General features: G+C 38.1%; 1 protein-coding gene across 2 annotated transcripts in view; it reads left to right on the forward strand.

The window, feature by feature from the left end:
- The first annotated feature begins 9,844 nt into the window (after window positions 1-9,844).
- The window catches only part of cntfr (ciliary neurotrophic factor receptor), a 324,273-nt gene continuing 319,483 nt past the window's right edge, over window positions 9,845-14,634 (forward strand). For both annotated transcript variants that reach the window (XM_041810169.1, XM_041810168.1), the window contains exon 1: window positions 9,845-10,041. The gene's annotated coding sequence lies outside the window, so the exon portion shown is untranslated. The remainder of the gene's footprint in view (window positions 10,042-14,634) is intronic.

Below are 14,634 nucleotides of genomic sequence, written 5' to 3' on the forward strand. Positions count from 1 at the left end.
TACTTGACACCTCTGCTGTTGTCTGGGTTGGTTGGTTGGGGTTGGTTTTGAAAACAATATTTCAAAGAGCAAGATTGCCCAGTCAGCTTCAGAAAATGTTGCATCCTTTCCTGTGGCATAAAAGCAAAGAGAAAGTTTTAAGTCACCGCACTGCTTTTATCATTTCTGTAAAAAGTAAAAACTAAAAAGATGTTTTTTTTCTGTAAGCTGCAAGAGACAAGTCATACTCAGGAAAAAGGATCCTTACAGAAAACATGAAGTATATCGAAAGCATGTGTTAACTGATATGTTTTATTTGTAAAAGAAAATGTAAATGAACATAATTTGCTATTTTTAACTACTTTACAGTTAGATATAATTGTGTTCAAAAATTCTGAAATATTCTGCAGTCAACAGCTATGTGATGTAAAAATGTCTCAGACTTAAATAGCGTGTTTTGCTAGGATTTAAACAAATCCTTAAACTCATTACCTATTAAAAACTACAAAGCTTTGTCTTATAGAACCTAGAGCATTTCAATTAACACTTTGAATTTAAAATTAAAATCATCCCTCCCCTGTACTGTCACTGCATGGTAAGTTGATAGGAAGATATGGATGTTTATAACAACAGCACAGCCTGTGGCTGTGTCATTACTAAAGAGCTCCAATTTCACAAAGGCCAACAATCCAAAAAGCAAACATACCCTGCATGGCCAACAGTGATATTTTTTGCTCGTCTTATCAGAGCAAACAAATATTGGCTTAGCGCTGATGGAGGCTTGTTGGCCGGATGCTGTTTGTGATTCAAGGAATCAAGTGTAAAGGGGCCCAAAGGCGTGTTGTTGCTTTCCATCTGCAGTCTCCCAATGAGGAGAAATCTATCTCCCTGACCTCAGCTAACACCCCCAGACATGCTGATAAACACTGAATATTTATCGTACACTCTTTTTGCTTTGTCTCTCTCACATGTCCGCACACACGGTGTCCCTCTATATTCCCCACAAAATCTTAGTCCACATGTTGTGCTCCATCTCAGCATCACATATGCTCTAATGTCACACACATGTATTGTCAAGCAAAGACACAAACAATAATAACACATACTCTCTCAAGCAAAAAACCCTAATCATGCATGCACACAAGCTCACACACTACAGGGAAATTTAATATTTAGCAAGATGATGCAAGTGGGCTGAAACCTTCGAGGACTACAACAGAGGATGGACATCAGTTTTGTTTTCTTGTGATAAAACTGAAAGAATAACTTGATTTGATGAATTAAAATACCTATCGTCTACAAAAGTATGCCACATCCTTGGATGGACTCAAAAAAGTCATAATGGTGAACTTATCATTGTGTTCTGCACAGGACCAGACAAAACGGTAAATAAAATAAATGAAGGTGATCCTGATGGAATCGACATATCCACAACACCATTATAAAGTAATTCTATAACAGAAGATAATTTCCAACACTGAAAATATAAATTGCTATTTAGGCTTCATGTAGTGTTTACCACTGCGATAAATGAGACATACTTAGACTCACCAACCAACATGAGGATATATTGCAATAGCTGCCATACGCTGTGCCTTCTCCCCTCACCTCTGACAACAATACAAAAAATGAAGTTGACATATCAAGATTCCATTATGTAATGATATCTGAGGGTAAAGATTTCCACTATCTCTCAGAGGGTAATTTTTGCCTAATGTGAGGCAATGGGTGCATTTGTACTTAAATAATGTGGTGACAATCCAGAGCAATACTGCTGACAGATACACTTGCAATGTGAAGGACTTTGTAAAAATACATTTCACTCAAAATTTGATGTTAACATCAACTATAACAAAAGAACCCTTGATTTGCAGCTTTTTCTATATTTCAATATATCCCTGGTGCACAGCGATATTCTTTTTAACTTCTTGTTGTACACTGATTGTGTGAACAGCAGCAAACTAAAGACAAACAGCAATCATCAAATTTCTCTCTTTTTAGTCAATCAGAGCAGTTCTGCTGCCCGCTCTCCAGTTCTTCACGCGTTCCTGAAGCTCCACTGTGCTTTGCTGGAGATATGCTGCAGGTCTAATTTCAGCACTGGCTGCTGCCAAACTGTCAGTTCTCATCAATCAGAAAGATCCAAACAGGAAGTCAAAAGTGTAGAGTATCTGGTACTTTCAAAATGCAACACAATGCATGGACTCCTGATCATAAATCATCACCATATCAACATTAGATCTCATCCTGCAGTGAGAGGGTAACCGGGAGGTCTGCTGTTGACGTACTATTCCTGTGTGGACCGTTCCCCCGTGATTTCAGCGATGGAAAAAAGTACCAGACTATTGTACTCTGATTAAAATTTACTTGAGTAGAAGCAAAAGTACTGGTCTATAAATCTACTCAAGTAAAAGTATACATCCAAACTAATTGTGTCATTCTCCTAAACTGATGCTGATTGGTCCAGTCTGTTCTCCCGCCTGGCACAATCATTTCAGATTGGAGCTTTGCAAGTGGTCTGTCTGATGACAAATGTGCAATCTGGCCAATCTATTAGCTTTGCAACCTTTTTCAGGCATAAATATGTCACAAAAGTTTAGGGCATATTACTGATAATTACTTCAGTGCATCCCAAATGATAGCTGGGAAATAGAATTAAGATGTTTAAAAAATACCTGTTATATTTTAAAAATTCCTGTTGTACAATTGCCCTGTTATTATTTCGGAGGAGCTAAGAATAAATCTGGGGGTGCTTCAGCATGCCCTTTAGAGGGTCTTAAATTGCCAGTGCACTGAATAAAAATTTTTTGAAATTGAATAACATTGTTTTCTTTCATGTTTAATCAGATGTGTATTTGGATCCTTGTTACATATCACTTCTTTCCATAGTTCTACAGAAGATTAAATCATCTATAGATCTACAGCTAACTGTTGTCTGCAAAGATTAAAATGATACCTTTTTATATTTTAACCCATGTTGAAAGAGACCATGGCCTCTCAATTAACACAGCACAGGTCATATCCTGGTTCTGCCTGTAGGCTACAGCACACTGCTAAGTGTTTTCGCCCCTAGTTTTCACATTGACATGTCAGTGTCTAACTAGTGCTTTTTCTTCATACTGTCTCACAGGGCACTGACTGCTCCACACTGACTGCTATTTTTTATACACAGAACATATTTGCATTTTTAAAAAAGGTTTTCACAGGAGTGCGGTTGAAATGGTGTTCATAATAATGTGATACTACAAATGTTTTTGTTCTTTTTTCAGTGAACACAGCATTGGGTACTAAACCACAGTCTCTCAAAATATTACAAAGGTGTTATAGTCCCAGCAGACCAAGTCATGACATAGGAATGTCATATTTCACATGATACTTTTGTCACTGTTATGGAAAGTAGAAGGGGGGACAGGCAAACTCTTTTTGCAATTCAGATTTTATTGCCTGCCATATCTATATTACCAGTATAGTTTGTATTTTTGATATTATTTTAAATTATTATAACTTTTAAAAAATCACAGAGAACACAACTATTTAACACTATGCTTCATTATCAGTATTTGCACAATCAGCAGTGGTCCAGTAATATTCATGTATTCTTGCAGGTAAAAAGCATAATGAAGCTTAAACTCAGGACTGGGCAAGTATGGCAAAAATCAAAATCACGATTAATTGAACTTTTTTTCCCCAATTACAATGAATGAATAATTATTCCACCCCTGACTTATATAATTTTTAAACAAATAACTGACAGACTGGATTTGGTGGTGTCATGTGACTACACAGCCAGTAGTGTGTTTGTAAGGGACGCATTAATAGAGAGAATTACAAGGGGGAAAAAAACAAAATAACTGATCTGTCAGGTTTACATCAGTTAAAAGCTTTTAAGGGGGCATATTTTACCCTTTTAAGACAAGTTTATATTGTTCTCAGAGTTCCCCAAAACATGGCTGGGAAGTTTGTTGCTGAAAAAACGCTCTAGTATAGGATTTTTACAGGTCTAAAAAGCCCTCTGTTTCAGCCCTCCTCAGAACAAGCCATTTCTGTGTCTGTGGCTTAAAATGTCAATGAACTGTCTGACTCCGCCCCTGGCCACACCCCTCTCAGGAAATGGATGTGGCACACCTTGATGTTACAATGTCACAGACACTTTTATACAAACTTAAGGACCTGACAAGGATTTGAACCAACAATCTCCCAGACCAGGTTAAGTCAGCAATCCAGCATCTCAACTGGCAACTGAGAGGAAGATCAGGAGACTTGGGTGGAACTTTCTTCCAAGCGGTGAGGGCCAACCAAACTTGAGGGCATTGCTAACGCCCCACAAGAGGTCATGAGGGAAAAATCTGAGATTGGCTTGTTTCAGCACACATTTTCTGAAAGGTGGAGAAAGAGAGGGTGGAGTAGATTTTTCTGGCATTTGAGGGGATTGTGGACAGGCCAGGGGGACATATTTTTGTTAGAAAAGCCTTAAAAAGCGATTTTTGCATAATATGTCCCCTTTAAATGTTGGCTTGGATTATTTTTCAATTAATCGCCCAAGCACTACACTCAATTAAAAAGTAAAGATGTCTGCAAATACACCTTATTGCAGCACTGGCAGCAGTGTTAATTTTGTCGACTACCAATGTTTTGCGCCAGCTTTTTTTTTTCCATGACTAAAAGTAGACTAAGACGAACAAAAATAGATCTGTGATGACTAAAACTGACAAAAAGTAAGTTCAGTTTTCGTCAAGATGACCAAAACTAGATTAAAACGTAATTTAGTTTTCGTCAGACATTCAAAATCCATGATATTTCTCCACTGTGGGTAAATCTGTAAAAATACAATGCAGCCACTGTTCCCTCTAAGGGGTTTTACTGCGCAATTGCGCACTGCTCTCCACCTCTCTGACACTTTTGGCTTATGTCGTTCACACAACACTAACGCCACTCACAGACAGACGAACACAAGCTAATGTGTGGTGGTGTAGACGTTAGGCTCCTATCTGCAGGGGCAATGAGAAATAGAGGTGTACAGGAACCAGGAATAGAAAACTTCTACAGGAGTTAAAAGGGCTTCAGCTGAAGAGAGTAAGCTGTAAATTTCTCTGTTTTTATAATTTTATTTATTACAATAATGACAGTTGAACACATCTTTCTTAGTGTTAACTTAATTAAACACATTCAAATAATCTATTGTTTAAATAAACAATTATTAATGATTTTTAACATTAAATGGATGTCCTTTTTTAGGTAAATGCAGTGCTTTAAAGAATGAATCTGGCTAAAATGATCTACAATGAGACCAGGAAAGAGTTAGATCTCCTATAATGGACCTATAACAAAAGGATTTAAGCCCTGATGTTTATAACAGTGTGATTTCTCTGTAATGTGCTGTTTAACTTGTGCAGGTAGAAGTCCTTTAGGAGACCAGACTGTGATTAGGTTGATAAAGCACAAGAAAAGAGCATGTGCTTTGTCTCATCCATCATTACGCTCCCTGCTTTTTATATGAAACTGCAAACTGTGTTAATGTCTGTTTTCACCTATGGACAATACTTGTAAGATAGAATCAAAGTTTACTTTTACATTTCAAAGGATTGTAAATCCTTGAGATGCAAACCTTGATTATATTAAAAAGGATTTCCATACATCAACATTTCTGCTAGCTAAAACTGAGAGTAGCTTATGAAATGAATTAATGAATGAATGGTGAAATTCATGACTTGAACAGTGATTATTAATCATTATAGTTATAGTCACTTGTAATGATATTTGGGGTTGGACAGGTGATGCCATGCTGCTGCCATGAGGATGTAGAGTATGTGTCACATGTCGCCCACAGTTGAAGTGGGTGCTCAGTCAAATGTCTGCTCAGAGGTTTTGAAAATTAGAGGGAACACTGAATGCAGCTGTAGCTATTCTGCCTCTCAGCTGTAGAAAGCAGGGACCCCAGGTTTGGCAGAGTGCATAGAACACACTACCATGACTTGGTATCATTTAGGCAAAAAAATAAATTGTTGGACTAAAAGTAAAGACTAAAATGTTAGGGCTTTTTATGGACTAAAACTAGACTAAAATGTTTTCGAGTTTTTGTCGACTAAAACGAGACTAAAACTAAAAAGGGTAGAACTGACTAAAATGGGACTAAAACTAAAAGAAAGTTCATCTAAGACTGGGACTAAGACTAAAATTAAAAATAGCTGCCAAAATTAACACTTGCTGGCAGACCCTCTTACTTACGTTAAAGGGGGTGCAGCTTGCAGGGCTTTAGGGCCTTGTTTGCTAGCACCTCAGAGCATGGCACACAGACGAGGAAAGGGATGCTTCTCCTGTCACATGCGCGTGAATCCCAGCGACTGGTACTCACTGGTGTACTTTGTCATTTTGATTTTCTAATAATTCACTTTTTGATGCTGATTCACTATCCTCTGAAGCATTTCTCTTGCTACTGGACAGCCAACGTTCCATCAAGACAGGAGGTTATGCTCAGATGTCATAGTTTAATTGGTGTTGAATTGACTGTTGACGTCAATGATATAAGATCCTAATTTTCTGTAAAAATAACATTAAAAATTCTATTTGCTGCCCACTTCTTGATTTAAGTCTTTTATCTGTGCTTTTATAAGCATCAATGTTACCAGGAATGTTTCTGAGTCACAAAGGACAATAGATAGGCTAGTGCTGTGGTCAAGCATCTGCAAAGTTGCTGACATTTTTTTTCTAAAATTCATCTCTTTAAACACACTTTAAGTCCAAAAACTCTCCCATAGTGGCATTTATGTCTCTGAAGACACCATTTTCATGAACAGGAAATGAGCAGCATAGTGGAATGTTACATATGTTGTCACCAATTAATTCAACACCAGTTAAACTGTGACACCGGTTCAGTACACAAGACAAATTAAATGATAAAAAGATGACATTAAAATCAAATTTTCAGTGTTTTGTGAGATCCAGGACTTTGAAAAAAAAAACAGAAATAATGTATTCAAGTATTATGTGATTATTTAAATGTAATTTTCAACCATAAGAAATATGGTTATGTATTTAAGCATTGATCCAGAGGGTTAATACAGCACTATAAGCTCTTTAAGATAGGCTGGTGCCTGACCATTAAGAGCTTTGTAAGTGAGAAAAAGAATTTTGAATTCTTCTCTAGATTTTATAGGGAGCCAATGCAGAGAGGCCAGAACATGTGCTGTAGTGTTTTGGACCAGCCAAAGGGTCTTTCATGACTTACCAGGACAGCCTGATGAAACAGATTTATACTAGTCCAACTTAGAGGTAACACAGGCATGGACTGATAATTTTGGCCCTGGTAGTTTTTGTGATTTTTTTTACATTTTTTTATTGTACAGCGTGAAATAATGTAGGCATCCAAAATACAACTAGGACGTAAAAAAAAATCCTTGCTCTGCTTAACAGCACTTGAGAAATACTTGTGAAAAACTGACATTTACCAGGAGGGCTAATAATTTTGTCCATCTTCTCCTCAAGAAGTTAGTTGGCAGTAGAGTATGTCTGTCATGTGTTACATCAAGTCACGTCATGTTAATAAAGCTAAAAAAAGATAGTCGCGGTTTCCTAATAACTCTACATGACACTATAAGCTCAAATCCTTACTCTAATAAGGAGGGCATACACAAGATCTCTCCTTTCAGCTCTATGTACAAATAAAGGTCACAACAATGTCATGAAAAAAATCATGCGCATGATTTTGGTATGATGTCAAAAACAAGGCCGCAGCAGGTAACATTTCCTCCACAACATATGTTTCCACAAGCCTAGTCGTCTTAGTTTGTGTGGTTACCTGTTGCTTTTGTTGAAAATTGGCAGGTAGATATTGACATAATGCAGTTATCTTAGCCTCACTACAGCTCTTTGGGTCTTTAGCATCTAGCTTAGTAGTATGCTGCCTTTGCAAGTGTTGGATAGATTTGATGTGCAGTTCATGTGGAGTTTTCAGAGTTGTTGAGAGTTGTTAAATGCCTGGTCACGGTTTAAACTTTACTGTCACATTCTTGTCCTTTTATGCAATAACTTCAAAATAGTGTGTATATTGTCACACATTTTTTTTCTTCCATTTCCCTCTCCCTCCTCCATAGACTCTAGCTAAAGTGACAGTCACCTGAATCAGTGAGGGTTGCATGAGCATACATTAGGGATTCTTGATTTGATTTTTTTCATGCTCACATTTTACAGACTGTTGTAGGATTTACAGTAATGCCAGTAATGAAATGTATTTTATTTTACAGTAGCAGTAACATGTTATGTTGATACAGAGAAATGAAATGTGATTATAGTAATGCATAGCTTTGTACCATGTTACAACAGTGATCTTTATTTGTTCTATTGTAACATTATAGGAACCTTCTATAAAAAGTATGCTGTTATCTAAAACCTTAACATGTTCAAAATGTTGCTGTTGACAGTTCTTCCTTTATCATATAACACTGTGGTTACAATTTATAAGTGTTGTTTAATCTGAAGCATCATAAAATCTTGTCAACATTTTCAAAATGTTGCTTTCGTAGTTTTATTCCTCTGTCATTATGTATCTTTGTGGGAGGGTCTCATTAATAGAAGTGCTATAATCTGAGGCCTTACTAATATTGATATTTCCAAAGTGTTTCTTTTAAAATGTTCTTTTTCCAAAATCAGAATATAGCAATGTAATGTCAATATTTGAAACGAGCAATATCCCTAAATTGCTTTTTGACCATTACATGATTTTTTCCCTCTCAAACCATTACTACAACTTAAAAGTTGGCCAATGTAGAGTGAACCTTCCCTTTGTATTGACAAACATGCCTTAGGCCTGGATATGTTGACATTAAAGGTACTGCACTAAACTGGTGTTGGAAATGATGCTTTTAATCACGGGGGGGGCACTTTTGGGTATTGTCTTTATAATAAATGACTCTCAGTAGCCATTTATTTCACTTCAAGGATCTCAAGAGCAGCAATACGGTGCTAAAAGTTCCTGAACATTAAATGATAAATGTGTCAGCAGTTGATAAACTATCCAGTGCACATACTGTCTGAATGCTGCACTGGCTGCATTTGTTACAAAGAACAATGACATACATGTAATGTTTTGTAGCCTTGACGAAGGATGGATGTATCTCCCAAAAAGATTTCCTCATGAGACAATATATCATGTTCTCAGTTCACTCTGTCATGTTTAACATTCACTTTGAATATTAACATACTATTAAAAAAAATAAATAAAGTTTCTGTAGGGCCACCAGTAAGTTTTTCATTTCACTTCATCTACTGAGCTTTAGAGGGGGTTACTAAAGGTGTAATGGTTATAATTCAGTTGTAACAGCCTTTCAACAGAAGGTCAACTTCAAAAGGTTTCCATTACTGTGAAAAGGTCAGTGCCTGCAGGTGTGAAGAGATGCTTGAACAGGGAAAGAAAACTCAAAAACACTGAAATAATATTTAATTGGATGAATAATCTCTAACTGCATAAGAAGCTTTATATGCTGACTGGGATGCTCTCTTAGTTGGCAAAAGGCATAAACACTGTGTTCATGCACAATACTAATAACTCTTAATTTGAGAGCATACTTTGCAGTTGGGGCCATATTTCCTCATGTATGCTATGCTGTGTTTTTGTGTATGGATGTGCATATTTGGGAAGATATTATTTGTGAGGCTGAATCCTCCACTACCCTAAGTGGTGGCTAGGGGGTGCACTGTGGACACCGTGTGGGTATAGGCAAGAGATAAAGAGGAGGGGGAGAGAGAGGGTGTGTGTGTGTGCGTGTGTCTCAGTAATGTATTCCTGCCTGTGGCTGGGCTGGTCACATGGGGAGAGCAGCCTGTTTAAAACAGCCTCGGCTTTCTCACTCAGAGCAGTGCGAGACTCAGAGACAGAGGCACACGTTCCCTCTCTCCTTTTCTCTTTCACGCACACACACATGCTTTTCCATACAGACTGCAACTTTCCTCAATTGGACTGACACATCACACACGCTGGGATAGACACTCCCCTTGCAATACTGGAGAAGACCATAGGGAGTGACAGATCAGGATAAAAAAGAAAAACAGAAAGAGTGGAGGATTCCAGTGAGTAGCCAATTGATTTTCATATTTTCTTTCTGATTTTTGGACTTTGTTCTTCTTCGGTGCTGTGTGACTGGGACACGACAAGGACTAAGAGATGGAAAGAGAGTGGAGGTGTCTGTGAGGGAAAAGAAGGAGAGGTGACAGCTGAGATTTGGAGCGTAGTGCTACATCATGATACCTCTCCATCAATCTGTCTCTGTGTCTGTGGGATCTAATGCTGTTAATAAGCAGCGTGCACTTGGAATGAAAGGAATGCTATTGCGTGGGGCTGTAGTGGGATTTTCTTTAGACTCTCATGCTTTTCTGTGCATGTATATCTGTGCATGTCCTCTTTGTATTTTTTTTTTTTTTTTTTTTTTGCTTTGTTTTGTATGCCGGCTGCATTGTGGTAGCTGACCGTACTGGTGTTGAACAGACTCCCTGAGACACGCTACTCAGGCTGCGGTTAATGGAAAGCCATTGAAATGCAGATGGAATGGGAAAGGACACGACACTCTTTTCTATGATATGACTAATGTTTTCGGAGCAAGAGGAGAGTATCACTGTCTTTACTCCTCTCTTCTGTCAAAACTGTGTCTTTATCTATCTATCCCAGTCCATCCTACTTACTTGCTGTCTCTGTTCCTTCTACCTAATGAATTCCTTTTCTGTGTAACAACATTGCCACCATGAAATTATGTTTCTGACATGCTCTCTCAAATTCTAATTCTTTACTGTTTCTATGTTTTTGTAAACTTTTCCCTGTCTGCAGTCATATTTTTCTACATGGCTTTCTATTTTTGTATGCAAAGACTTGCTTTTGATCTAATTTTCTTACCCTTTGTGGGTATACATGATGGTATAAATGCTGATTTACACACTGGTTTACATATGAGATTCATCAGTTGTGAAGAATAGAGAGGATCGCAAAGGAATTGTGTGGAGGCTGTTGTGAGGAGAGAGGGAGGGAGAGGAAGGGGACAAGAAAGAGAGAGGAATGAACAAGAAAGTGGAAGGATTGGGTTGGAGTGGGGGGTAAGGGGGGTACTGAAAAGACTGACACTGGCTTAGACAATTAGCCTGGGGAGTCTGTCCTGGGGTGCTTTTCTGAGAGGGGCTTTGGCCCCTGGGCCCTGGGCGCTGGGTCATGGGATGCCTTGACCCCTCTCGTCGACAGCTAGGCATGGGAGCCATTATCATGGACTGATTGATTAGCACTGAGCGGAAATCCCTTTTCTCTTCTCTCCTTGGGAGAAGAGACGGGAGCTTTTTGTCCTTTTGCTGCTGCTGGTTTAGTATCTGCATGCCTGAATGTGGAAAACTGTGGCTTTTTTTACTGTTGTCAGTTATGGAGGGCTTGTCTGCATATATCTCCTCTATCTGGGCTTGTCTTTTTCGCTCTCACTTTTTTGCTTCTAGAAAACATGTGTTTGTGATAAAGATACAATTATAACTCACAAGACAGCCAAGTTGCCCTCAGAGAAAGATGCTGCAAAGTAATATAAAAAGACTTCCTAATGTCCTAATATATAATCAAACTTGTAATTCTGCAGTCTTTCTTTAAATCCCTCTCTAAAACTTCTGAGTTGTGCGCCTACAGTTGTTGTTGTTGGTGATGCATTTTGGTGGCTACCTGGACTTTATGGAGAAATAAGAAACAAGATACTAGATGAAAATCCAAGCGATTAAATGAGATATGAAAAAATGTGATAAAAGACTAGGGCTGTGTAAGGGAACACTTCTGTGGTACATGTTGCGAAATTAATTTCCTCACTTAAGTGATTAGACTATCCATTTTATGTATCTCTATGTCATTTTGTTTTTGTTTTAGTTTTTCTTTTTTTGTTTTGGTACTTCTGGTCCCATCCCTTACTAACTCTCCCTAATTTTGCTCCCCCTTAACACCCCCCCTCCTTGGACTGGGAGTTTAGTGGGGTGTTTAGCCCAGCTCATAGCTGATCAAAGCAGTGTGTGTCAGACTGGGCTTAGCCCAGGCACTCCTAATGGAGCTCCGTTTTCATGCCTAGTTGGTGGTGGGGTGGGAGGGAGAGATGGAAGGTTGGGGGAGCAGAGTAGGAGGGGGTGAAAATGGAAAGGCTGACAGAACAAGTTCAATGGAGGGACAGACAGGTAGACGAATGGGGAAAGAGGTACAAATAGGAACGACACAGGCGGGCAGATGAGGGCAGACAGGCGGAGAGGGCCATACACAGTAATGATTAACAAGCAAAGTATGCAAAAGGTGAAAAGGATACCCAGGCAAAAAATACAGACAGGCAAGCAGAGGGAATGACATGTGATGTCAAAAGCGCACAGACAAGCACAAAGCCATTGACATGCACACAGAGTGGCAAGAAGAGAGAAAAACAGAGACAGAAAATAAATGTCTTCCCAACCCTTTTCATATTGGAAGGACCTAGTACCAAAAGAGCATACAGTTTAGGCAAGAGCAAGATAGCTCCCACACATGGTTTGGTTTTAGGATGGAAGCAGCACCAGACGGGAAGAGGCCTGTTTGTGTTCATGCATAAGCATTTGTGTGTGAGAGCTGAAAAATGAGTTAGTTAACAGAAATAAGGGAAACTTGTATTTGACTACTGCGTAATTAACATGTGCAGATCTTTATGTCAAACAGCAGACATGTATGCAAAACAATGTGCTTATCATAACTTAATTAAAAAAAGCTTCCTGAACAATGACAATGAAATGTGACATTTCACATCTTTTTATGGCAGTATTGGAGTTGCATTGAACTGTTGTTGCACACTGCAAAAAGGAAAGAACTGTTGCCATGCGACCCCTCTCTTTTACTATCTCTGGCCTTTAGGTTTCATTTTATTTCTTTGCCTCTCATCAGCCTTTCCCTCTGTGCAATAATATTGTTTATGCCGAAGAAAGAAGAAGGTAAGGTAAAACTAGGATAATATTTCTCCTATCATACTTAACTGCCTAGGTAAACATCCTCAGACAGATGTCCTCTGATCACTGGAGGGCTTTGGGTGTGGGGGGTTTCTGCTGTAACATACACATAGGCTACAAATTGGAAACTGGTGTGAAGACAGGGTTGGGAGGGTGCAGATGAGAGAGTTAATGACTTTTCTCACCTTAAAACCAAACGCGTTCTGGAGCGCAAGTGATAGTTGGTTCCTGTTAGATTTCATTTCTAAGGAAATTTTAAGAAAGCATTGAGGTAAGATCAGGAAACTATCAATGGTCAAATAACAGTTACTGTATTACTTTGAATCAACAAATGTTGTCTGTTGTCTGGATAATGTGCTATTTTGAGTGTTACAGTTATCAAAAGAACCTCCACTCTTCTAACACGCCACAACACAGATAGATAGTGTGCTTCTGTAGTACAGAAGGACACCAATATGATTTAACTTATTGAAGATACCATCTAATCAGTGTCCCACCAGTGACATCAGTGTCAGTGATTTAATTTACAAACTGTAACATATCTGATCAACATCTCAGGATGAACTTAAATTAAGCTAAATGGATTCAACGGTAAAAAGACTTGAACTTGTCTAACAGTTTTTTTTTTTTTTAGTTCTCTGACCACTGAAAGGGCTTTTACACCATAGGTCAAACCTACCCATTCACACCCATACACTCCAAATTTAGATACTGATGGCAGAGTTTGGAGTGAATTGACCACCATTTTTAGCTAATCCCATTCCTACACATTTACACAACACCTACTGAGCCAATTTCAGATTAAACCAGGCTGAGGAAGTTTTAGGCTGTTAAAGGATAAGATAAATGTGCCAATCTGTGGTGCTGATCAAAGGCTGGTTTGAAGAACATTCAGGGGTGACCAAAATGATCTCTTTCCAGCTGTTATGGAGAGTCATCAGAACATGTCTGCAAGGTATGGCAAACTAAATTTATCTCATCATTTGCAAATTAAAGATCATTATTTTATTTCAGAGCAGTCCAACTGAACATGAAAGTTAAGCACTGACAAAAAGCAAAATTTGATAGGTACAATAACAATATTAATATTAATAATAAAATGAAAATCAGCTTTGATGTGGCACGTTTCTTTTGCCATGTTGGTGTAGCTTAGACTGCAGCATTTCTTGGGTGTCACTTCATATTCTTCAAGAGTAACAAACAAACAAATAAATAAATAGATGAAATTAAAAGGAAACAGGACTGTTAAGGTGAAAAAAAGTAAAATTGATAAAAGTGGTTACTGCACTGCAGTATTTATAAAGAAAAGTCCCCCTCTAATTCTTTAATGAAGAGGAATACGCTTTCATCTCTGTATGGCCCAAAATGAATGGTCCCTTGATAGCCAGTTTATGTTATTTAGACATTATTACTTCATTGTGAAGGGGGGCTGAAATCACATGTTCACTTACATTAGCTCAAATATGACCAGGTATTTTGTTTTCAAGTTATGTCAGATAAATTACATATAGGCTAAAGTAAATAAAAGTGCTTTTATAGGAAATAATTTGGGTTTATTGTATGTGATGACAAATAAAAATTGAAAAATGTCCAAACAATCCCTCAAAAAGGTACATTTTGACATTATTTAATATTTTTAAAGATATCCTGCCATATTCTAATAAGCACTTCTGTTTGTATGTGGTCATACACATA

The sequence above is a fragment of the Cheilinus undulatus genome, linkage group 17 (assembly GCF_018320785.1).
Source record: "Cheilinus undulatus linkage group 17, ASM1832078v1, whole genome shotgun sequence".
Lineage (NCBI taxonomy): Eukaryota > Metazoa > Chordata > Actinopteri > Labriformes > Labridae > Cheilinus > Cheilinus undulatus.